Below are 24,521 nucleotides of genomic sequence, written 5' to 3' on the forward strand. Positions count from 1 at the left end.
TGGGAAGGTGAACTGCTCAGTTCATCTCAGGGCCTGTGGGGCCGAGGACCGTTGGTCAGTGCCGGGGTGGTTAGTGAGAGGCAGGGCCCGTCTACCGGCCACACCTTCGCGCTGGGCACGTCTCTCCACTCAGGACACCTGGGGAGCCTCACCTTGCGTGGAACCGTGATTTGAGTCCTGGCACCCCCGTGGCTATTATGTGATCGTGAAGTCACTGAGCATTCATCTCAGAAGGAGCCAGGATTCCTTCTTTCTACAGGTGAGGAAACTGAGGCCCTGGGGAGCGGTGGGGGGGGGGGGAGTGCCAGGGCCCCTCATCTGGGAATTACTTATCATGGCTGTGGCCCGAAACTGGGTCTCCTGATTCCTCTGCTGCCCCCTCCCCCAGGGCCGGCAGACTGACAAGGGGGCAGTGGGTCTGGGGGAGAGCAGTCAGCCCCCCGTGCGACCAGACCGGTGCTCATTTCTACGCAATTCTTGGGATCATCAATATTTGGGTCAGAGAGACCCTTTTCACCCTTAAGGGGCGGCTGGGTGGCTCGGTCGGTTATGCGTCCGACTCTTGGTTTCAGCTCAGGTCAGGATCTCGCGGTGTGTGGGTTGAACCCCGTATTGGGCTCTGTGCTGACAGTACAGGGCCTCCTTGGGATTCTCTCTCTCCCTCTCTCTCTCTGCCCCCTGCTCCAGCTCTCTCTCTCTCTCTCTCTCTTTCTCAAAATAAATAAATTAACTTAATCCTTTTTGCTCTTGAAATATTTAACTTACTGAGATGGTGATGGCTGATATTATGTTCTTCTTTTGAAAATAAAGTTTATTTTATGTGGGGGGGGGGGGGAGAGGGAGAGAAAGAATCCCAAGCAGGCTCCACATGGTCAGCACAGAGCCCAATGCAGGGCTCGATCCCACCAACCATGAGATCACGCCCGAGCCAAAATCACGAGTCGGATGCTTAACCGACTGAGCCACCCAGGTGCCCCTGATTTTATGTTCTCGAAGAATCCCTCATGTTTTATTGCTTTTAAGGGAGAAAGATAATCAAGCCCAACAAAACACTGTGTAACTCATTACTAGATGCTGAGGAAGTCACATTAAATATGAGAACACAGAATGAAAGGGGACAAACGGACGCTCCTTGTGAGCAGGTCAGGGAACAGCAAAGAACGTATCGGTTAGGATTAGGCTCACCGCTAGTGACTCGGCCCGATCACAGAGGCTTAACCACACAAAGTTAGCTTATCAGTTCACACAAAAGTTCAGAGGTAGTTGCTGTAGACTGAATGTTTGTGTCCCCTCCCCCCCCAGCCAAATTCATATGTTGAGGCTTAATCCCCAATGTGATGGTGTTGGGAGGTGATGCCTTTGGAAGGTGCTTAGGTCATGAAGGTGGGGCCCACAGGAATGGTCTTATGACCTTATAAAAGAGTTCCAGAAAGTTCCATAGCCCTTTCTGCCAAGTGAGGGCACAGCGAGAAGACAGTCGTTTATACACCAGACAGCAGACTCTCACCAGACACCAAATCTCTGGGCACCTTGACCTCGGACTTCCCAGGCTTCAGAACTATGAGAGATAAATAAATACATTTTTATTTACAAGTCACTTAGTTTTTGGTAGTGTGTTAGAGCAGCTCAAACAGGCTAAGACATGAGGCAACCCAGGGCTGGTGTGGTGATTGCACGAAGTCATCGAGCTCCTTCCGTCTTCTGTTTTGCTGCGCATCACCTCTAGTCGCAAGGCAGCCTCACAGTCTCAACTGGCTGCTGGAGCTCCAGCCATTGTGTCCACCGTCAAAGCAGCAGAAAAGGAGAAAGAGAGGAAGAAGGGCTGAAGCGCCCCGGCCTTTTGTGTCCCCATATAGGTCAGTCATTGGTGAAGGGGTGTCTGGGTGAGGGGAGGAGGGGAGGGGCAGCCCACAGGCATTTCTGGGCGAGGTGACTCCCACGGGCAAGTTTTTTTGGCACCAGGACTGTGCCCCAGGGCAGCCTCGCTCAGGCTGGGGGAGGCGGGGGTGAAGTACACTGGCCTGGTGAATGGAGGCTGGCAGAGGTGACCCCATGGCCTTGTGTTTTGCTTTTGGCCAGCTGACCCCCACAGCTGGCTCCGGGTACTCCGGCCCACAGCGTTGGTTTCCCTCTCGTTCTTCACGTATCCGTCTGTTCCAGCTTCCCCTGAAACCCTGCTCCCCTTCTCTGTCTTCCGTTTTCACCCAAGACTTGCCTGCCCTCTGGAGTTTCTCCCTGGCCTCCTCGGATGCCATCTCTCACTGACCCGCGGGTCCCCTCCCCTTCCGGCTGGGCCACCCCGTCCCGCCCACCCGGGCCCGTCGAGAAGGGAGACGGGGTCCACCAGGGCATCATCACCCTCGAAGCCACCCTGCCAGGCGCTCAGGTGAGAAGTCCGGGGTCCCCAGGAGGGGCCGTGAGGGACCCGAAGGGGCCCTGGGCCAGCTTAAAGCAGAGCAGGGCCATCACCGCTCTGCTCTTGGGTGTGACTTCGGGGGCTCTGTCCACTGCTCTCTGTGGCCGCCTGCAAAATAGCCTTCCGGGGGCAGGATCCCCCACTGTCTGTGCTGTCCGCAATTGCGCACTGGGTCAGAGGAAGACAGTTGGGAAGGGAAACAGCTGGGCTATTTATTAGAAGAAGGAGCTGCCAACCCCAGACAACAGCAGAGAGAGATGCCTCTTTGAATAAAACAGGCCACCGCACACACTTCGTCCGGCGAGAAGGGCGCAGCGGGGGCCGTAATGACACCTGCGGGCCTCCCACGGGCCTGCGCTTTGCCCTGGGGTTTTTCTGTATTTGTCCTTTCTCGAGAAGGGGTGTCGGTGCGGGGGCCCCGGCACAGCTGAACGGCGACATTCCCACCACGGGGGTCGTCAGCCGGTCCGGCTGGACGCTGGTGTTCTGCCCTTGAAAATAAAAGCCCGAGTTTTTCCTCGGGGATGCGGGGACGGCTAATTACTGACCCGTAAACTTGCAGGGATTTCCAACTCTCAAGTGGTCCTTCCTTAAGGCCGTAGAAGTCTGAAGATATTTAGGTATATATTACTTTTTTGGAAAACTTTTACAGAGAGAAATAGGGAAAGAGCAGCGGACAAGGGCAGAGAGAGAGGGAGAGGGAAAAATTCCAAGCAGGCTGCACGCCATTATTTTCAGAGCCCCACTCGGGGCTCGATCTCACAAACTGGGGGATCACGACCTGAGCCGAAGTCGGATGCTTGACTGACTGAGCCACCCAGGTGCCAACACCCTGCTTTTTTTAAAATACGGATTTTATTTGTTTGTTTGTTTTAGAGATGGGGGGAGAGGGGGGGAAAGAGAGAGAGAGAATCTTAAGCAGCCTCCGTGCCCAACACGGAGCCCAGGGTCGGGGGGGGGGCTCAATCTCGGGACCCTGACATCATGACCTGAGCTGAAACCAAGAGTTGGACGCTCAACCAACTGAGCCACCCAGACACCCCCTTTTTTAAAGTAGGCCTCATGCCCCGTGTGGCGCCTGACAGTGAGGCTCAATCTCACGACCTTGGGATCGTGACCGAAGCTGAGACCGAGAGCTGGACACTCAACTGACTGAGCCACCCAGGCACCCTAGATTTGTTTCTGTTGACCCGGATGGTTGGCCTCCAAGATATTCTGAAGTGGAAAACGCCAGTTGTAAACAAGATTATATGGTATTACCCACTTTAAAAGAAAAACAACATGCAGACTCAAAACCTACGTACGTGCATGAGTTAGTGTGACTGCAAATCAGGAAGGGAGAGCAGAGTCGAAAGACATCTTCACCCCTAATATTACCTATCTGTCATCTGTCATCTATCTATTTATCTATTATCCATCTATCTATCTATCTATCATCTATCTCCAAACCCCAAGTTCACACAGATACTTTCTAATGCAATTCAACCCCCTAGGGCTTGCTTTAGGTTTCCCTCTTTCCAAATTTGTAAACTCAACTTCGACAGAAGACCGGCCTCCCGTTATCCTTATGTGTTTACCTATTAGAGCAACGTAACCAATCTCTTCTCACTGGCACTGCCTCCTCCCCTAAGCAGATGCTCCCCTCTCCGATCCTGTGCTAGGAGATCGCCCGGCAGGTGTCCTCACCCTGCTGGACGCCCTGCCCAGGCTGTACCCGCCATGGATGTCCTTCTCCGTGTCCACCTTGCCTGGGCTCCAACCCATTGAGCTGGGCTGCCTCCTGGCCCTCCCTCCGTGGGGACGCCCCCTGACCTCGCTTGGGTTCCGATATCTCATGCCACCCCCATTACGTGGACATCCCCTCACTCGGCTCTGGTTCCGACACTGGTATTGGGCCACCTCCTTGTCTGAAGACCTTCTTCACGCTCTTGGGCTCCGACACCCAAGCGGGCTGCTTCCGCCAGGCCTCAAAGACCCCCTTTTCTCTGTGACCGGACCCTGACTTCTTACCCTGGGCCTGCAGTTCCTTCTGACCCTCGCAGGGCCACCTGCCTGATAGCACCGCTTACGGGCTTTGGACTGAAATGTTCAGGAAGAACTGAAGTTGCTAGCTAATTCTTTACCTCAAACGCTCCCAGCTACTTCCTGTTTCCAAACCCATCCACCAGTAGCCGCTCAGCCCCCTTTTCATCATTCCCAACAACTCGAGGGATCTACAACAGTTGTTGTTGAGAGGCGGAAAGCGGAATTAAGATGCCCAGCCGCTGACAAAGGGGAGACGACATTATCATTATTTGCTCACGGATGGAGACACACAAAATCCTCAAGAGAATCAGCTAAAAACTACTGCGCCGGTAAGGGAATTCATTAGAATGTCCGCATACAGAAAAGCCACACGTATCACTAGCTTTCTTAGAAACCAACAGAAACCATTAGAAGATCAAACAGGAAAAGGTTCCTTTTGCAACTGCCTTCACCCTTGGGGCTCCAGGGAGGCTGGGGGTCCAGAATGTTGGAGGGGCTGTCCTGGGCGGGGCCAGGCCGGGGACCCCCTTCGTAGGACCAGGGCACCCCAGCACGTGACACTCAATTTCACGACTTGTTTTCTTTTTCCGTCTGGGAAGCAAATGGGAGGGCTGTCTGCTGTCATTAAGTGACAGGAAGCTTTGTGTGCCCCTTTCTAGAAGATAAATTACACATTTCCAGAACGTGTACTACTTACAAAATCCCTCTGAGAAATCACTCTGCCCAGAATTTGCCTGGGTGTTTTTTAACATTCTTACTAAAAAACAGTGAGAGAGGATGGCCCGTGGAACCTGCTTCGAATGAGGACATTCTGCTCAGGAAGCTGTGTCCAGAAGGCGCCCCCGACCACTCTCCATGGGTGTGGGCAGACCGCCCACCCAGTCTGCCCCAGGAAGGCGACTCCTGTCCTGAATAAGTCTGACATGTAAAAGGGAGAAGCCTCGCCAGCGCAGGGGTTTGAAGCCATACGTGGTCGTTGTCTGAATGTTGTGTGACGTCACCTTGGGTCAAAAACCAGGCGCCGACAAAGCCGCCCCTCTCTGAGACGAACAGCTGTGCGGGGAGGGTCTCCGTGATCGACTCGGTGTTTCGTCGATTCATTGCTTTCACTCGTCTCTGCCTTGCTTTAGCAAAGCAGGCCTGGCCCCGAGGGCCATCCCTGGTTTGGGAAAGAGTCTGCGGGATGTGTGGGCTGTACGGGCTTAGTGTCCCTTTTGGGGTTTGAGGAGAGACCCGGAGGGCCCAGCTGCCATCCCACCATGGCTTGGGTGACCAGGTAGACAGTGGTGGTCTCGGATAGGCATCCAGGAGCAGCAGGTGTGGAGGGCAGGTGGTGAGCTTCGGTCACGGTCAGTTGGGGCACCTCGATAAGGGAAGTGACTGCAGGGAGGGCACGTGGATCCCGTAGGGCCTCTGTGAGCTGTATTGCTCGGGACCCTGTTTGTTACGTGGCTCACACAGGCCCCCACTCTAACAGGGTGGTTCTTTGGGGATCGGAGTCAACTCAGGCCCCATGTCCCCTCATCCTCAACATGTCTGCTGACTCTCCCTTCCCAGCCTACAGCCACCCGAGTGAGGAGCTGCAGGTCCCCACGGGGAAGGACTCGGGGCACCATCGAGGCAAAATCTGCCTGGGGACCTGCCCCGAGGGCACTGGCCGCTTACTTAGTAGGTCTGGGATCTGAACATTTGGTTCGGGTCCGGGGAACAGAGCAAGGGGCCATAATTTTTAAAATTAGGGTGGCCGCCCTCAGCCCCTGGCTCCCTCATTCTCGTGTTTTATTGGACGTAAATGTTCAGCGGTGCCCTGTTGGCTGCCTGTCGATCTCGCCCCGGTGGGCACCCAGCTCTGCTAACCATCCCCTCAGCTCCTTGCTGGGAGAAACGCCTGCAGACACACTCGGTGCCGGTTCAGGGCCAAGGCTCCTTCAGGGAAGTCATCGGGCCCATTAATGGGTCGGGGGGAGGCACGGATATCCCCTCTGAGGGGAAGGTAAACTGTGTACTGTCTTTTACCACAAAGAAGGAAGCCAGGGGCCTTGCTGGTCATGGGATTTGCGGCCTCCTGGCTTCTGGTGGTCCAGTCACCACCGGGTCCCTATGACTCTGGACCCTAACATCCCCTGGCAAGGGCCCTTGTGTGTCTCAAGACAAGCCTGTGTCTCCAGATAGTGTCCCCGTCCATGAACTCTTGCTTGCCAGTCTTAACATTCCCCCTGCTTCGAATCCAGTCCAAGGAGTAACTCTCCCACCCCCGAGGGGTTGCCTGACTGCCTGTGTTCTTGCAGCAGCCCTCGCACCTCTGGGGTTAGTTTGGGAACCCGGAGAAGCAGACACCGGCTCACGGTGAAAGACAGAAGGAGTCTGGCCCGTGGGAGAAGAAAGGGCGGAATGTGGAGCGGCCAGGCGAGCTGGGGAACCCCGTGCAGGCATTTCGGGGGGGTGGGGGGTGGCGAGGTGGCCATCAGGGAGTCCTTGAGCCACGTGACCTGTCGGAGGCGACCCATCTCCCAGGAAGGGGTCTGCCTCCGAGTCCCTGCCCCTCCGTCCTGATCCGAGAGTGCATCTGCGCAGGCGCGAGTTATGTTCCCTGCGAACGGATCTGAAACGTACAACCTCGTGGCCGCCGCTCGCGCGCTGAACGAGCTGCTTAATAGCCCTGACTTGCTAGAACCAGAATGATTGTCCCTCCGCTTCCTCGCTCTGTTTCAGTCGCATGCCTGCAGCCAGAATTTGCTTTTTTTTTGTTTTTAGCTTATTTATTTTGAGAGAGAGCGAGCACTGGGGAGAGAGAGCGGGAGAGAGACAGAGACAATGCCAAGTAGGCTCTGAGCTGCCAGCACAGACTCAGACGCAGGGCCCGAACTTACGAAACTGAGATCGTGACCTGTGCGGAGAGTCGGAGGCGCACACACCTGAGCCACCCAGGCGCCCCCAGAATTTGCTCTTCTGTGAATGTCACAGCTGACGCAAGCCAGAGGCTCCCGGCCAGCCCCTCTGTTAACGTGCCTCCTTTTGTCTTCTGAAACAGGCAGCCCCGATGTGCCTTGTCCTGCTTCCAAGTTAAACTTTCAAGACAGATGAGTAGCAAAATAAAAACAAAATAATCCTAAAGAAAACAGAAAGAAGGAGTGAATAAAGATAAAAGCAGAAATAAAATGAACCAGAAAACACATAAGAATGGCAATTAAATCCAAAAGCTGAGTTGGGGGGTAAAGAATGAAATAAAAAGGATAAACCATTAGCTAACCTAATCTCTAAAAAGAAGGGAAGCATAAATATACAAAATAAGAAACGATAATGGAACAAATAAAATAATTTTTTTTAATGTTTATTTTTGAGAGAGAGAGAGAGAGAGAGAGAGAGTGAGAACAAGGGAGGGGCAGAAAGAGAGGGAAACACAGAATCTGAAGCAGGCTCCAGGCTCTGAGCGGTCAGCACAGAGCCTGACGAGGGCTGGAACTCATGAACCATGAGATCATGACCTGAGCGGAAGTCGGATGCTTAACTGACTGAGCCATCCAGGTGCCCCAAGTAAAACAAAATGATGCTGCTGAAAATCATTAGAACGAACCACATGTCGATGGTTCAACCTACTATTTGTTCAACTCTCTGCAAATACATGTGAGCACCTGGATGGAATTGGCAATGTTCTATGAAAATACACACGACTGAGAATGACCCCAGAGGAACTAGAAAACCTAAAACCTAAAACATATCAATTAACGTGGCATGAAAAAAAAAAAAGTCAAAGAACTACCTCCAAAACAAATAATACAAGGTCCAGATGACTTCACAAGACAATGCTACAAAATTTTTAAAGAACAGAAAATCAAATGCTGTTTAAACTCAACATATAAGAAAATAAAACTGTACATTGAGAGTGGCTGACAGAACTCTCAGTGTAAGAATTTAGGACTCTCGTCATCTGGGCTTGTGCCCTGCTCCCACCTCACCCTCACTCTTTGTTATTGTGAGGAAATCCAACTGTTTGTCCCGTTCACTATCCCATGGTATGGATTTCGCTGATTACATCTGCATGGTGTCATTTGACATGTTCCTCTGTCTACTGTTTTTCTCGTAAATTGGTAGTTAGATCTAAAGATTGCATCGGTCTTAGGTTTAATTTGGGGGGAAATCCTACTTCATAGATGAGCTACGTATTTCCATCGGGAGGCACATAGTATCTGGCGGTCTCTTTTTGTGACGTCAACAACCTTCGATGATCATTGCTGACAACTATTAATTCCTCAGAGGTTGCTAAGTGGTAATATTCTAACTCTACCATTTCTTCTTAAGCTGGCTTCCTTCAGTAGAAAGAATATTCCCCTCATCAACTCTTTGGCTATCCCAAGGTACATTTCATATGGGAACAGTAGGATAAATGCTTGACTCTGTCTCTTAATCTTTCAGTTTTCCAAACAGAGTTGGTTTCTTAGTATTCCCCAAAGTGACCAATGAGGAATGACCAATGATTTCCTATCATTATGAACTCACTATTTTAGACATATTTGGTATGTTTTGATCTTTTGAGATGACTAACCTTGCTAATGCTCAAATTATCCAATTTTGGGCTGTGGGATTCTCTTTACCCGTCAATTCATTCACCATGACTCTAGTAATCTTTGATAACTCCTTGCCTCTGGTGTGAATATGTTCTGGGCTCTCCATCACACTGCCTGTCCCAGGCCTGGAATCAGTTATTCCTCCAAGGAGGCCTGGCTTCCTTTTAGTGAGAAATGGTATTGGGGCGCCTGGGTGGCTCAGTTGGTTGAGCGTCTGACTCTTGACCTCAGCTCAGATCGTGATCCCAGGTCGTGGGACTGAGCCCCATGTCAGGTTCTGCACTGAACACGAAGACTGATTGGGATTCTCTCTCTCCCTCTCTCTACCCCTCTCCCCTGCTCATGCACTATCTCTCTCTCAAAATAAAAATAAATAAACAGATAAATAAAAAGAAATGGTGTTAGTGACCACAACTGGGAGCTGGGGGGGGCATCTTATTTCTGGATTAGTCATTGTTTTCATGTTTGTTAGTGGCCCTCACTAGCAAATTACAGACTTACACAGTTTTTGCTAGGCTCGTTGACTTTACACTACACTTCTTTCTCCCACTCCAAAAATTCCAGTTTCAGTGAGTTGAACCTAATGCTTATTTTTTTATGCCACAAATGCACACGCAATACTTTTGGAGTAATGCTACAAAACTATGACCAATAATATGAATAGCAAAAATCAGTTTAAGCCCTCTTTGGCGGGGGTGTTTGTTTTGTTCAGAGGCTATATCCCCCTTGGTGGGTAAAATCAAGATGCTACGCTTTAAAGTCACTTGGAATAGTGTTCTCTATGGGGATGGGTCACATGCAGAGACATGGAGAGGGTCATCTGTTTTATTTTGCCCTTATTTTAAGTGATTGCTTTGTAAAGTGTATTATTGTTTCAAAATACGTAAAATATTTACATCAAATCTATAAAACACACATATTCAGGGAAGACTGACACCTAAACCTGTTCTCTCTATCCTTCCTATTCCTTCTCTCCTCCGATAAATAACAATTTTTAAAGCTCACTTGTTTTTTGCTTGCTTGTTTGTTTTTCCAAATGAACTTCATAATCAACTTGTTCAGCTCCAGCAAGCAAACAAACCAAAACTCTGATGATATTTTTATTGGACTGCATTTCCACCTCTAACTTAATTTCGGGAGAACTAACATGTTTATGATGTTGAGTTTCCTTGTCAGAACAAAGGATGTCTATTTGTTCGCATTCTTTTGTTGTCTCAAGAGGGCTTTCTAGTTTTGTTTCCCATGTAGGTTTTGGATGTTCTGGAAGACACAGAAACACGCTGCTCAAATGTCTCTCCAGTGAGAAGCAGGCGGTTAGCTGATCGTCTCCAGCAGGTACTTTTTCCAGGACAAGATGCTGCACCCAATTCCAATGCGTGTGCGGGTTTTCTCCCAGCACCGAGCAATTCTCTCACGCCAGCGGGTTATCCTACAATTCAACTCAGTTCTGACACTCCCTACCTGGAGATAGCGTCAGACCCCAGAGGTTAAGGACTCAGTCCCACCAGGCTGCACTCCCCACCTGCCACTGCCCTTACTTCTTTTACCGGTAGCAAGTCTGGTTTGTCATATGGGCATCTGATCAACAGATCAGGTGGGAGTTTCTACAGATGGGAGTCTCCCATGACTTCCTCTTGGGTTGGATTAATTTGTTCGATTAATTAGCAGAACTCAGAGAAACATTGTACTTATTGGATTACTGGTTTATTATAAAAGGATATAACTCAGGAACGGACAGAGGGACGAGGTGCATCAAGCACAGAGCATGGGAAAGGGGTGCAAAGCTTCCATGCTTCTCTAGGATGCCACTCTCCCCAAATCTCCATGTGTTCCCCAACCCAGAAGCTCTTTGAACCCCATCCTTTTGGGGATTTTGTAGAGTTTTCATTTCACAGCCGTGATTGGTTAAATCATTGGCTGTCAATTCCTCTGATAATCACATTTGCAATATTCCTCTCCTGTCCCTGGAGGTCAGGCAGTGGGCTTGAAGCCTCCAACCTTCCAATCCCATGGATTGGAAAGGGCCTGGCAACCAGCCAGATCCCTCAGTGGGGCCAAAAGTCACCTCGTTAACATTACAAAAGACACTTTGTGGCTCTCATCACTTAGGAAATTCCTAGGGTTTCACCGGAGCTCTGCCAGAAATAGGAAGACGACCAAATATATATTTCTTATTATACATCACAAAATATCCGAGTCCACCTCTTGTGCTGGTTATGTTATTTCAAGGGGGCCCTGGCCATCGGCTGAGTCAGGCCACTCTAATAGCCTGGCTACTCTTCTGACCAACACAGGACGATGCTAACTCCAGATCTGCTGGGCTGGTGGAGACTCTCACAGATGAGGGGTCTGAGGGCTCTTCCTTTCCCACACAGCCTCCTTCACTTTCAACTTTCTGCACTCTGACTCCATCCTGGCAGCTGCTTCCCCGAGCACACAACTGTGACAAAGGCTGTAGACTTGAATGAAGGAATGCTTTAGATATGAATGAAGTATGTTTTAAAGTGGTTGCTGTTCTTACGTATGAAAGCTATCAATTTTTCTATGTTCATTTTGTACCTTGCTACTTAACTGAATTGTGTTGTTTGTAACAGTATTTCCATTGCTGTTTGGGGGTTTTCCACTGATAAAATCGCATCATTTGTGGATAGTGAGAATTTTACCTTTTTTTTTTCCCCCTAATTCTTATGCCTCTTCTTGTTTTTTTCTTGCCTAATTGCATTGGCTAATACTCCAATACAGTGCTAAACACTGTCTTGTCTTGTTCCTTGACAAATCCTTGACTTGTTCCTCACTTTAGTGAAAATCTTCAAGTGTTTTCCATTTAATGCAATGTTGGATCATATATACATATTACATGTAATATATCATATATATATTATACATAATACATTATATATATATATTATATATGTGAAATAATGTTAAGAAGATATCTTTTTTTAAATGTTTATTTTTGAAGGAGAGAGGGGCAGAGCATGAGCAGGGGAGGGGCAGAGAGAGAGGGAGACACAGAATCCAAAGCAGGCTCCAGGCTCCGAGCTGTCAGCACAGAGCCTGACGTGGGGCTCGAGCTCACGTACCGCGAGATCATGACCTGAGCCGAAGTCGGATGTTTAACTGACTGAGCCTCCCAGGCACCCAAGGAGATATCTTTTAATTGCTATTTTATTGGGTTTTCTACATGAACGAGTTTTGGATTACAAATGTTTTGTAAAAAGCTGTTAGATTCTCTCTGTTAATTTTCTAGTTAAGGGTGTTGCATTGACGTTCACTAGTGAGATGGGGCTGTGCTTTTCGGAGTAGACTCATCAGGTGTATGGCTTAGTTCTTTCCTGGTTAGGTTAGCTGATGATTTGTCTTTTTTTTTTTTGAGGGTTTTCACCTTCAGAGCCAGATTTTTTATTATTACTTCCACTGTTTTTCTTTTTTTTAACTCCTTAAATTGCTTTATCCGTATTTTTTCTTCTGTTTTTGTTTTTGTTTTTTTTAGCTTACTCTGTCATCCAGAGTAGCACTCTACTTACGTGACATTAATACAATACATTTTCCCTGGATAATCGCTTTTGCATATCCCATCGGTACTGATATGTTTTCAGTCCATTTTATTTTCAAGAAGCTGGGTAAATTCATCTTGTAGGTTCTGTTTACCCTACAAGATGTTTGCCCATCTTGTAGGTTCTGTTTGTTTAATAGTATGTATCTTAATTCCAGGTAGAAGAGATTTTTTTGTTTATTGTATTGCTGACATCACAACTTTTGTCATATTATGATCTGAGGATGTTGCTTGTACAATTTCCATTCTTTGAAGTTTACTAAGATTTTCTTTGTGGCCTGACATACGGTGAATTTTCTGAAAGTTCTTTGTATCACACTATTATTTAACATTGTTAAAGAGCTGATGCCAATTAGATGAGAAAGAGAAATGAGGCAAACACAGTAGAAAGGAAGAGGTAAAATAATCATTGTCACATGTTATCGCTGAAAAACCCAAAAGAACCCCCCCAAAATCTATGTAAACAAAGGTAATGCAGAAATGTGGTTGTGTAAAAAAGTGTATACAGATCACTACCCTTCAAATATAGGTATGCGTTATATTAAATATATTATATATTAATTATGAATATGATATAATCATATACATATATATTTAGAAGCATAGTGTAGGACTAGTTATACAGTTTGTAAACATTGTGTATAAAGCCGTATAGCTGCCCAGAGATGTTTATCCAAGCAAAGAGCTTGTGTTTATGGGAAAAAAGGGGGAGCCCCAAAGACATCTTCAGGCTTCGCGCTAAACTTTACTCCTCGCGACCCTTCCGATCGCTCCACAGAAATATCAGAACGGCCAAGAAACCGGCGTATCTAGGAAGAAAAGAGGTCGCAGAAAACGGTCAGGGTCACGGTCACGTCAAAGAAGAATGGAGAGGGGTGCTTTGTGCTTGGAGTGCAGAACAACCGGCCTTCAGGGAGGGAGGAGAGAGGGCGATAAGGAGGCAGGAAGAAAGATGGGCGAGTCCCCAGTTCCTTCTGCCAGAGAGAAGAGGCTATTTGGGGGATGGATGGCAACAATCCCTAAGAGCAGATTTCATCTCTCAAGGGACCTTTGGACAAACAGGATCCGTGCACCAGTTTTTCTGAAAACAACCGTAGGAAACAAGCCGGTGCCGTTACGGCTGCAAAATTACTGGCAAGAAATACCCTTTGGGGACCGTTCTGAGGGCCGAGCTTTCATGGGGGACCCGCGTTTGAAAAAGTGAAACCTCGTGCGTTTGCTCCTGAAGCTGTACAAGCTTTCTCGTGTTCTTGCATTAAACGGCGTTGTCAGGGGACTGAGAGCTTTTCCCTTCGCTAATGGCCCATTATGGCCTCAGAGACCGACGTCTTTAGAAACGCCACGGTTCCCTTGGCCAGCCCTGATTTCATCGTGGCGGGAGCCACCTGAACTTCTAAGTGCGGCTGCTAGGCTTTTTTCTTAAATGTGGAGAATGCGCAGCGACCGGGAATTATCCTGACAAACTGACGTCTCCGAAGAGAAAGCTGGGCCATAAACCTTTTTGCCAACGCGGTGCGGGCTGAGCGATTTCTCAAGGCTGCCGTTGGCTGGTGCTCCCGCGGAAGGCCGCTGGCCTTGGAGCCAGAAGTCTTTAGTCAAGCCCTAGATTCACCATGAACTCGGCTTGTGATCTTGAGAGCCACTCAGCCTTCCCCTAGCTCCGTTTTCTCCTCTGTTGGAGAGGAGAATGAAGTCTTCCTATCTCACAGGGATGGCCGGGAAGGTTCAAAAGAAGATCACGCGTGCAACCAAATGGTACAGGGCTTGGCGTGTGATGAGGGTCTGTGGAATTGAAACCCGGGCCCCTTGCTAGTTTGGGGCAGTGACCGCCACACAAAGTCCCCGGGAAGCTAGAAAACCAAAACGAAACAAAACCCAAACTCACAAAATCCTGGCCGACCCAGATCCCTGTGCCTGCCCCAGACCGATTTTTTTGTGGTTCTGTGTCGTCTCTATATGTCGGGCACTTGGGAGCCCCTGGTCCAGAGTGTTGCAAGTTACAAAAATGTGACCACCAGCCGCGTCTCCCGGCGGGCACAGCGCCCGACGCCCACATTCAGCAGGCAGGGGATTCTATGGCGCCGCAAGAAATCTCCCATCGAAGTTACTGTGGCAGACTGAATTCCCTCAGAATCAAATATCATCACAAAAACTGAAACCTAAGTGTTACCGCGAGGCAAATTTCGAACAGAAACAATTGATATTAAACACCAAGCTGTTGGAACTCAGGCTACTTTGTCAACGCTGTAAGAAGTTCTCGAGAGAATGTTCTGGAGGGTGGGGGCTGGTCTCCTCTGGGGAAGGCCACCTGGCTACTCCAGGAGGTAAAGGTTACCTCAGCCAATCCCCCGAAGTCTGGAGGGCAACCCGCACCAACAACTCTCCCAGGGGCCCATCATACCGAGCATCACGCAAGGGGACTTGTCGCAGACCTGCCCCTAAGGCTTGTAGGGCGGGCCGGGGGCACAGGAGGACGCCCGTGGCCCGTCCGTCTACTATGAGGTGTTAGAGGAAGCAGAACCCCTTCTCCTTTCTTGACACGAGTACCTGGAAGGCAAGGAATGCTTTTAGAATTCCTGAGTGAATCGGGGTTTCGTGTGGAAAGGCGGCCATACGATGACCTCTGGCCCCAGCCCAACACCAAGGTCTGCCCGTCTCTTCTCTCCCCATGCCCGGGAGTCAGGAGCCTCAGCTGCCTCCAGCCTCTCCAACGGCCACTGCCTGGCTTGTCCTTGGCCCCAGGAGCCTGTGTGCCCACCAGCCTGTGTCCCCTTTGGGAGGGTGGCCCAAAGCACACTGGGGGTCATTTGAGTGGGAGTTCCCAGAAGCCTGGGCACCTGGAGCACCATCTGGGTCAGGAGGGGCATGGGCTCCAAGTGGGCGCATCTCCTCGGCCTTGACCCACGGGGAGGGGTAGCTGGGGAAGGTCAGAGCGGCACCCCGAAAGCGTGGGGCCCAGGGCAGTGTCCGTGGCGAAGCTGGCTTTATCAGACTAGTAGTGCAATGAGGGGTCATGTGGGGCAAAGAGGACTCGCCAAGTGTCCCAGCACACGGTCGATGGCAGTGGGTGCGGGCACTGAGGACATGTTCCCGGAGACTAGGAAGCAGGATGGGCTGAATTATCTGAGCAAGGAAGGGAGTGGCGACGTGGGGGGTACTTTAGACAGAGGGAGATCTTGGGCAAAGGAACGGAGCCAAGAGACAAGGTACGATGTCCAGGAGTCACGTGTGAGTCTTGGGGATGAGAGTGGGGGTGGGGTGGGGGCTTAGGGGAGGGTGGGAGGGTGTTCATCGGGAAATGAAAGGCAACACTTTATAAGCAGGGGGAGGGGTGGGAGCATCCTTGGGTAAGGCATCTTCACACACAAAAGGTGCTCTTATATCGGGGCGTCTGGGTGACTCCAAGTTGAGTGTCCGACTCTTGATTTCAGCTCAGGTCACGATCTCACAGTTCGTGGGTTCGAGCCCTGCAATGGGGCTCTGCACTGACAGAGGCTCCGCTAGGGATTCTCTCCCTCTCTCCTCTCTCTCTGCCCCTCCCCTGCTTGTACTCTCTCTCTCTCTCTCTCTCAAAATAAATAAACTTTAAAAAAGTACTCTCATAAAATGGACTGTGGTCGCCGTATTTGCGAATTCCATGAAACATCATCTGCTGAAGCCCAGATACTAAAACCATCCAATGCTTTTAAGTTAAAGATATCACATTAACTTTATTTGTTAGTGTTTTTAAAGCTACAGAATAACAAAGAAACTCTGTTCCTGTACTAATTTTGTTTTTTAGAGCTGCATTTATTAGATGTTTTTATAGCACTGAGAGTTGTCATAGGCTTTGCAAGCTGCAATATTGTTCCAAATAAACAAATTCAAGTCTTGCCCTAGGATATTACAGACAAACAACACAGAAATCTTTCTTGTTTTCCTTTTCATTTAGATTATCCGACAGGCTTTTAGGACTGCTTGTTGATGGTATGAATCTGAACAGTGGAGGCCCCCAGAGGGGAGGGAAATGTGAGTTTTGAATATGACTTTTCTACTAAACAAATGAAATGGAATGGAAATCCATTGTAATAAACTCCACAGGGCATGCCTGTTCTCTTGGTGCAGCAAAAGTCCTTTGTAATGACTGTGCGGTTGGCACTCAAAGTCCTTGCTTACAGTGACTAAAAATGAAACGGTACAAGGAGAAAAAAAGAAGTGCCTGGAACCCAGTAGGGGGAAGTGGGCAGCTGGCTTGTCATTCAAAATCTCTCTCTCCCTCAGCATGGCCGGTTCTGTCTAGATGCCACCGTGGCATTAGAGGAAGGTGCAGTCCTGTCGCGGAGGTCTCAATCTTTTCTGTGACTGGCTTTGACACAGGTATGAGGAACAAGTCTGGCCGAAGGGAACCTCTTCTAGCCCTTGTGAGATTTGGGTGTGATGCCCAGACAGCTGCAGCCATTTTGCAACCATGAAGACCGTGAAGCCTTCCTCGACACCCTCGCCTCGGGAGAGCGAGGCGCTTGTCTAGTTATTGGATTAATGTCTGAGTCTGTCAGGCTGGATGGTCAGATCCCCGCAGGCAGGGACCCCATCTGGGTGTTCTGCGCTGGGCAGCTGAGACATAGTGTGGTGCCTCTCACATAATGGGAGTTCAGTAAACTTTTTTTTTTGGTTAAGTTTATTTATTTATTTATTTCGAGAGGGACAGAGAAGGCAGCACGAGTAGGGGAGGGCAGAGAGAGAAGGGGAGAGAGAATCCCAGTGCACGGCCTGATGCGGGGCTCAAACCCGTGAACCATGAGATCGTGACCTGAGCACAAACCAAGAGTCAGATGCTCAACTGACTGAGCCACCCAGGCGCCCCCAAAACTTTTTTTTTTTTTTTAATAAACGAAGTTGTTGAAGAGACTCTGTTGTAATCTAATCAACCACCAGGTCACGAGCGGGTTTGCGTTATGCAGACCTCTTTTGACAGGGATTTCGAGGGTCGAGGGAGCCTACCCCGTGCTACAAATATGTCAGAAGACTTGAATGTTCTTTTGTGGTCCCAGGCAGAGACCCCGATCCGAAGTGTCAAGGATTTGTATGCTTCAAATTCAAATGTCTTTGGTCTTCACTTGGTGTTTTGACCTAAAAAAGAAAGAAAGAAAGAAAGAAAGAAAGAAAGAAAGAAAGAAAGAAAGCAAGCACTGCACAAATTGTCAGGCTTTTGTTTGTTGGAGCGATGGTGGGTGTTCAAGCCTTGGGAACCAGCCTGTGCATTCTCTGCGTGGGGAAGAGCATGTCAGTCGGCTTTGTTCTCAGTGGGTAGATTGTTCTGGAACCCGAGGAGGAGACAGACAGGTATTCCACAAGATTAGTCACCGGAGAACTGTCTCTGTCACGTGATTTCTTCCTGTAATTGTTGCAAGGAATTTTCTGTGTGAAAGAACAAGCAAATGAGGCATTCATTTTATTTCATTGAATGAAAGCAGTTAGAGCTTCCTGGCTAAAGTAGTTATTGTCAAACTGTAAATTTAGATGGGGGGGGGGATTAGGATGTATTCTTTTTTTTTTTTTTTTAATGTTTTTATTTATTTTCGAGACAGAGAGAGACAGAGCATGAGCAGGGGAGGGGCAGAGAGAGAGGGAGACCCGGAATCCGAAGCAGGCTCCAGGCTCTGAGCCATCAGCAGAGAGCCCGACGAGGGGCTCGAACCCACGGACCGTGAGATCGTGACCTGAGCCGAAGTCAGACGCTTAACCGACTGAGCCACCCAGGCGCCCCAGGATGTATTCTTGATTAAACTGTAGTAATTGGCAGACTTCCTGGCCCAAAGCTTACAATGACAGCCACCCTGTCCCCCTTATGCAACAAGGACCATGTACTTGTATGTTTGCGCTTTTCTGCGTGTGTTTCTTTCTTCCTTTCAAAGGACTAGATCATTTCAGCCTTACGACAACCCCGTGAAGGATGAAGATCTGTTTGACAGACGAGGAAGCGGAGGCAGACCATTCTGTGTTTTGTTTAAAAGCTCGCACCCACCGAGCACAGCAGGGCCTAGAACGTAGGACTAGCCTTTTCCTACTGTTAGAGCCATTTTCGTTGGAAACCAGGGCGGGCCAGATGAGACAGGAGGGAGGAGGACTGAAGGACGGACCAAACCCACCGTGGTAGCTCAGTCTACGGACACGGGGCTCAGTTCAGGAGAACATGTGGCTCACAGGAGGCCAGGGCCCGGGGAGGGGGCGCCTTAGAACGTTCGGCCCGTCCTTGCTGGAAGAAGACAGCAACATCTATATCTGAACACAGCTCAGGGAAGGAGCCAGCGTTAACATGGACACAAAGGTGTTTGAAACTCATCCAGCGAGAGTCAAAACCCTGCCTTAAGTGCGTTTCGATGTGTTCGCTAACTCAACTTTTGACAAATATTGTCTCCTAAAAGCGTTGCGTGCTGTCTGGGTGGGTTTTTGGATGTATAATTCATATTCCTCCTTTCATTTGGCAAGCTGATTTTCTATATATTCACGATGCCTTGGCAGATGCCATACGACTGAGCCCTGTAGTTAATCTGTGTAGCCCCACATGTTGTAAATATTGCATTGCTGGGATGAAATCGGCTTGTTCATTTCTTAAGTGTTTTCTTTTTTTTTTAATTTTTTTTTTCAACTTTTATTTATTTTTGGGACAGAGAGAGACAGAGCATGAACGGGGGAGGGGCAGAGAGAGAGGGAGACACAGAATCGGAAACAGGCTCCGGGCTCTGAGCCATCAGCCCAGAGCCTGACGCGGGGCTCGAACTCACGGACCGCGAGATCGTGACCTGGCTGAAGTCGGACGCTTCACTGACTGCGCCACCCAGGCGCCCCAGTCTTAAGTGTTTTCTTAACGTGGTATTGGATGTTTCCGGCTAATAGCTTATTTAGCATTTTTGCATTGATACTCACGAGTGATATTGGTTCATAGCAATCTTATATTCCTCCCGTCTTTATCAGGCACAGGTACCAATGTTACACTTGATTCATGAAAGGAATTCTGGAGTCTTTCCTCATTTCTAATGTTCTGGGGAAAAATCTGTACATATGTTCACAGTCAGAAAAATTCGAAGGCAGAGAATGCCCATTCTTCCAAATAAGTTACGAGAGAAAAAATCCACCGAATCCAATAACACAATTTCTCATGTTTTTCACCCGACCTCAGGCTTTGTAGAAAGTGAAGTCCAAGGGCGCCTGGGTAGCTCAGTTGGTTAAGCTTCCGACTTTGGCTCAGGTCATGATCTCACAGCTTGTGGGTTCGAGCCCCGCGTCGGGCTCTGTGCTGACAGGTCAGAGCCTGGAGCCTGTTTCAGATTCTGTGTCTCCCTCTCTCTCCGCCCTTCCCCTGCTTGCGCTCTGTCTCTCTCTCTCTCTCTCTCTCTCTCTCTCTCTCTCTGTCTCAAGAATATATAACCATTTAAAAAAAAGAAAGTGAAGTCAAACCAGGAAAAACAGAGGCAGGAGAGAAGGGTAGTGCTGGTGGGGAGCCTGAAGCTGGTCCACAGCCATTGTCACAAAGACAAAATGGACCCTAAATATGAAAACATGAAGAGTGTATTTGGATAGATCAGGACACAGACTCCAGGAAGGGACTTAAAACGACGTGTAGTTCGAAGGAGCTGTCTTTAAAAACGCCAGCTTCTAGGGGTGCCTGGGTGGCTCAGTTAAGTGTCCGAGTTCGGCTCGGGTCCCGATCTCGCGGTTCGTGAGTTCGAGCCCCGCGTCGGACTCTTTGCTCTCAGCACCAAGCCCGCTTCGGATCCTCTGTCCCCGCTCTCTCTGCCCCTCCCCCCTCTCAAAAACGCATAAGACATTAAATAAATAATAAAAGCCAGCTTCTGAGGCTAGAAAGGCAAATAGGGAGGGAGAGAGGAAGGAGTCTTTTAAAAACTGGGTGCTGGAGGGGGGCAGGAACAAGAGGAGAAAGTTTGGGGTCCTGCAAGAAAAATGAGCCACACGTGGGAGAACACGCAAACACCGCCCTCGCTGCCGAACGAACCAAACAAAAACATCCACTCGAGCCCCTGGACTTTCCCGCTGACAGGACAGAGTGAAGTTCAGCCGGGAGTCCAGCAAAACACCGATGCCACAGGCACCGACACGAAAAAGATCGATGGGTCCACCCAGTGTTAGCAGCGCCCCAGACCAGAGGACGGTTCGAACAGAATTAAATATACTCAAAGATGCCTTTGAGGATAAAACCACGGTGAATCAGAAGTTCAAACACTAAGAAGAAAGATGTAAACAACAACAACTAGGAAGAGCTCAAGAAAAGGGCGACTGAGTTCAGGAAAAAAATTGGAGAGGGGCGCCTGGGTGGCTCAGTCGGTTGAGCACCAGACTTCAGCTCCGGTCATGATCTCACGGTTCGTGAGTTTGAGCCCCGCGTCGGGCTCTGTGCTGACAGCTGGGAGCCTGGAGTCTGTTTCTGATTCCGTGTCTCCCTCCCTCTCTCTCTGCTCCTCCCCCACTCATGCTCTGTCTCTCTCTGTCTCAGAAATAAATAAACATTAAAAAAAATTTTTTTAAAAAGATGGAAACAACTAAGATTAGAGAGTAAGTTGTGGGAAGGACAGTCAAGGGTGGAATTACATCCATGTTACTGGAATCCCCAAGGAAAGAAATAAAATGAGACAGAGCTAATATTCAAAATGATAATCCAAGAAAAAATTAAAAAAAATTTTTTTGGTTTATTTTTGAGAGAGAGACAGAGTGTGAGCGGGGGAGGGGAAGAGAGAGAGGGAGACACAGAATCAGAACCAGGCTCCAGGCTCTGAGCCATCAGCCCAGAGCCCGATGCGGGGCTCGAACTCACAAACCGTGAGATCACGACCCGAGCCAAAGTTGGATGCTTAACCGACTGAGCCACCCAGGCGCCCCTGTAAGACAGTTTTCAAAACGGACAAGAACTCGGGGAACGCTGCACCCTAATGCTTTCCGGCAGAATCCACTAGAGAATGAGCTTCACTAAGCAAGAGATGACTGAGGAGGCCTCTGCACAAGGAGTGAGGTGGGCATTTTAGGACCGTGGAGGAAGATGGACGGCTGAAACCGAGGTGAGGTCGGGGCGGCAAGAGCGTGGGTTGGGCAGTAGAATGCATCTAAGCCAAGCCCAGGGGCTACCTTCCCATCACTTGAAAAGACACTCCTTTGAAATATTAATAATAATAGTAATAGTGAATGACATATATTATACGTACTTTATAGAAATTATCTCGCTGAACTTAACGTATGTTGCTTACTTGTCACGATTTCATTCTTACGACAACCCTGTGAGGTTCTCTTACTCCTGTTCACAGACCAGGAAACTGAAACGTGAGAGGGTTTGCACAAGGGGATGAGGTTCCCCTAATGCAGTGGCATATCGGGAATCTGGATCGGGTCTGCCTTTCTCCAAGCCTGTACTGTCTCCCACAGAGATTGTCCTCAAAGAGCCCGATAGGAAGCTGTTATCAGCAATGCATACCTTCATGTGAATGAGTTTGTCAATATTAGCAATTCACATCTCTTTAGCGCTTTGCCATTGGCAAAGCACTTTGACGCATACCGTGCTGCTGGGTGGTCATAACAACCCTACAAAGTAGGTAATATAATCTCCACTTTCCAAAAGAGGAAACTGAAGTCCAGATACTTGTGGGATGATAGCTCGCAAGCGAGGGATGGAATAGTGATTTGAACTGAGGTGTTTTGGTTGTCGAGCCGTGGTTTTTCCATCACCACGAGCGGAGTCTCCTCGACAGCCAAGAACAGGGCATTGAGAGGACAAGCGCAGGGGGAGACGCGCAATTTTTAAGTAGAAAAAAAAGTTCAAAAGGAAAACAAAAACTGAATGTAACTTTACCCCAAAACTGAAAAAAAAAAAATCAACATTGTTGAAGATTAAGCAAGTACGGATTGGGACTGTGCTTCCTGTCTGAATGGGACCAGTTCTCGAAAACCCAAACTGTATTTGTCTTGAATTGTCTGAACTTGGCTTCTGTCCTTTCGCCATGGAACATTCTTCCTTTTCACCTGACCTGTCAAGACACACCTTATCCTTATCCTTCAAGACCGAACTCACACATCGTCCGCATCATTCTTTCAGCAAGAAGGGAATCGTTCCTCTAAATTTCTAAGCACTTTTTTTTTAAGCCAAAATGCATTTATTTTTATTATACCTTTTTTAGTTGAAGTTCACAGCATGTATAGAACCTTAAAATAGAATTTATAAAAGTTGTTAGAGAAGGGGTGCCTGGGTGGCTCAGTCGGTTGAGAGTCTGATTCCTGATTTGGGCTCAGGTTGTGATCTCAGGGTCAGAGGATTGAGCCTACATCAGGCTCCACACTAAGCATGGAACCTGCTTGAACTTCTCTCTCTCTCTCCCTCTGCCCTCCCCCCACCCCAGTTGTTCATTCTCTAAAAAACAAATGTTGTTAGACAGATGGAAACAACTACAAATTCTGCACATCACGTCACGGCCTCTTAGATATATACTACATTTGATGGGTGTCCCCATGCACACGTTTTATAAATGCTATTTTTTAAACTTGAAGTTTTGATTTCGAGATGATTATACATTTATGTTATTCTAAGAAACAGCACAGCGAGACCCCATGTTTTCTTTACACGTTTTCCTCTAATGGGTGCATTTTTCAGAACTGAGTCCAATAGCACCGCCATATTGACATAGACCTGTGCCCTCTGATTCAGATACCTCTGTTTCACATGTACTCGATTCTGTGCATGTTTAGTTCTGTGCAACCTTATCACGTGTGAAGGTCCGCATCTCTGACACCATAGTCAAGACACAGCATGGTTCCAACACTACAACGATCCCTCCTGCCGCTGTCATATAATGACACCCCCCTCCCTCCTCCCTGCACCCCGACCCCAACCCCTGGCAACAACTAATCTGCTTTCCTTTCTAGAATTTCGTCATTTCAAGAATGTTGCCGAATGGAGCCTTACGGTATATAACCTTTTGAGATTGGCTTTTTCATCCAAGCACTTCCTAGATCTGCAGTCATTATGTCTGGCTATGGCTTCTATCACTTGGTCAAGTTCTTTAAACATCCCATGCCTCGGTTTCTTCACCTGTAAACTGGGGATAATAATTTCTATCTCACAGGGTTGCTGTCTGTAGATGTTGGGAAGGCACCATCAGAGAGAGAGGGATGCTGGGACCATACCCTCGTAGAGACAGGGGTACTGTGGACACACTCTCAGAGAGAAGGATGCTGGGAACGTCTTCAGAGAGAGGGATGCTGGGGACACACCCTCAGAAAGAGCTGCTCGCCCTCGGAGAACCAGGACCTGTGACTACCTGTCCACGGAAGCCTGATTCAGAAGTTTGAGTGCAGAAAGGGACCATCCTGAGGCGTTGTAGCATTAGACGGCACTGTCAGCAAATGTTGTTAATTATCTGATCAACATAGGTATGATGGATTTTCAATCTTATTTAAAGTTTAAACTGTCTCCAGAAAGCTGGGTAACATGCTTTGTTATTCCATGTAAATCTCTAACGTGTCTACACAGCTCTCCGCGTGTCTGCTCATTATGTGGGGGGAGAAACCTCTTGGCACTTTTAATGCTTCTCCCCAAAGAACACCTCTAACCAAGCGAAAGCAATCTGATTCCCCAGCTGGAATGATGTAAGTGGAATTAAATATTTTTAAATGATGTCTTGATAGTTGTTGAAATTCCTGAGCCTCTGCTGTGACTTGACAGCTTGGTAATTGCTAATTTGCTTTTATGCTAATTGAACCGGATCCTACTTGACGGGTTTCAAGTTAAGCTCTGGGACTTGTGATTGAGTCGGGGGCTTCTCCCACATCCTCCCACCGCCCCCGGGGCCCCGGGTGTCCCAGACAAGCAGCAGAAGGCGGGGCTGTGTGCCTGGCGCCACTGTCCCCTCCAGCACCTGCAGCGGGCACCTTACACAAGCAAGAGGCTCGGTGGTGGGTGCGATTCCATGAGTAAGGCCTG

The 24,521-nt window shown here is 48.7% G+C and overlaps 1 long non-coding RNA gene across 3 annotated transcripts; it reads left to right on the forward strand.

Annotated features, from left to right (window-relative positions):
- The first annotated feature begins 895 nt into the window (after nucleotides 1-895).
- LOC102901645 lies at nucleotides 896-24,215 on the forward strand. 3 transcript variants are annotated; one of them, XR_006595997.1, is made up of 4 exons: nucleotides 896-1,856; nucleotides 2,210-2,386; nucleotides 10,255-10,341; nucleotides 23,665-24,215. It is a non-coding gene; the product is annotated as an uncharacterized LOC102901645 (long non-coding RNA). The 3 variants fall into 3 exon arrangements; XR_002741334.2 differs by lacking the exon at nucleotides 10,255-10,341 and adding an exon at nucleotides 23,465-23,505; XR_002155242.3 differs by lacking the exon at nucleotides 10,255-10,341 and having other exon boundaries at nucleotides 904-1,856.
- Nucleotides 24,216-24,521: the final 306 nt, after the last annotated feature.

The sequence above is a fragment of the Felis catus genome, chromosome A3, assembly GCF_018350175.1.
Source record: "Felis catus isolate Fca126 chromosome A3, F.catus_Fca126_mat1.0, whole genome shotgun sequence".
Classification (NCBI taxonomy): Eukaryota; Metazoa; Chordata; class Mammalia; order Carnivora; family Felidae; genus Felis; species Felis catus.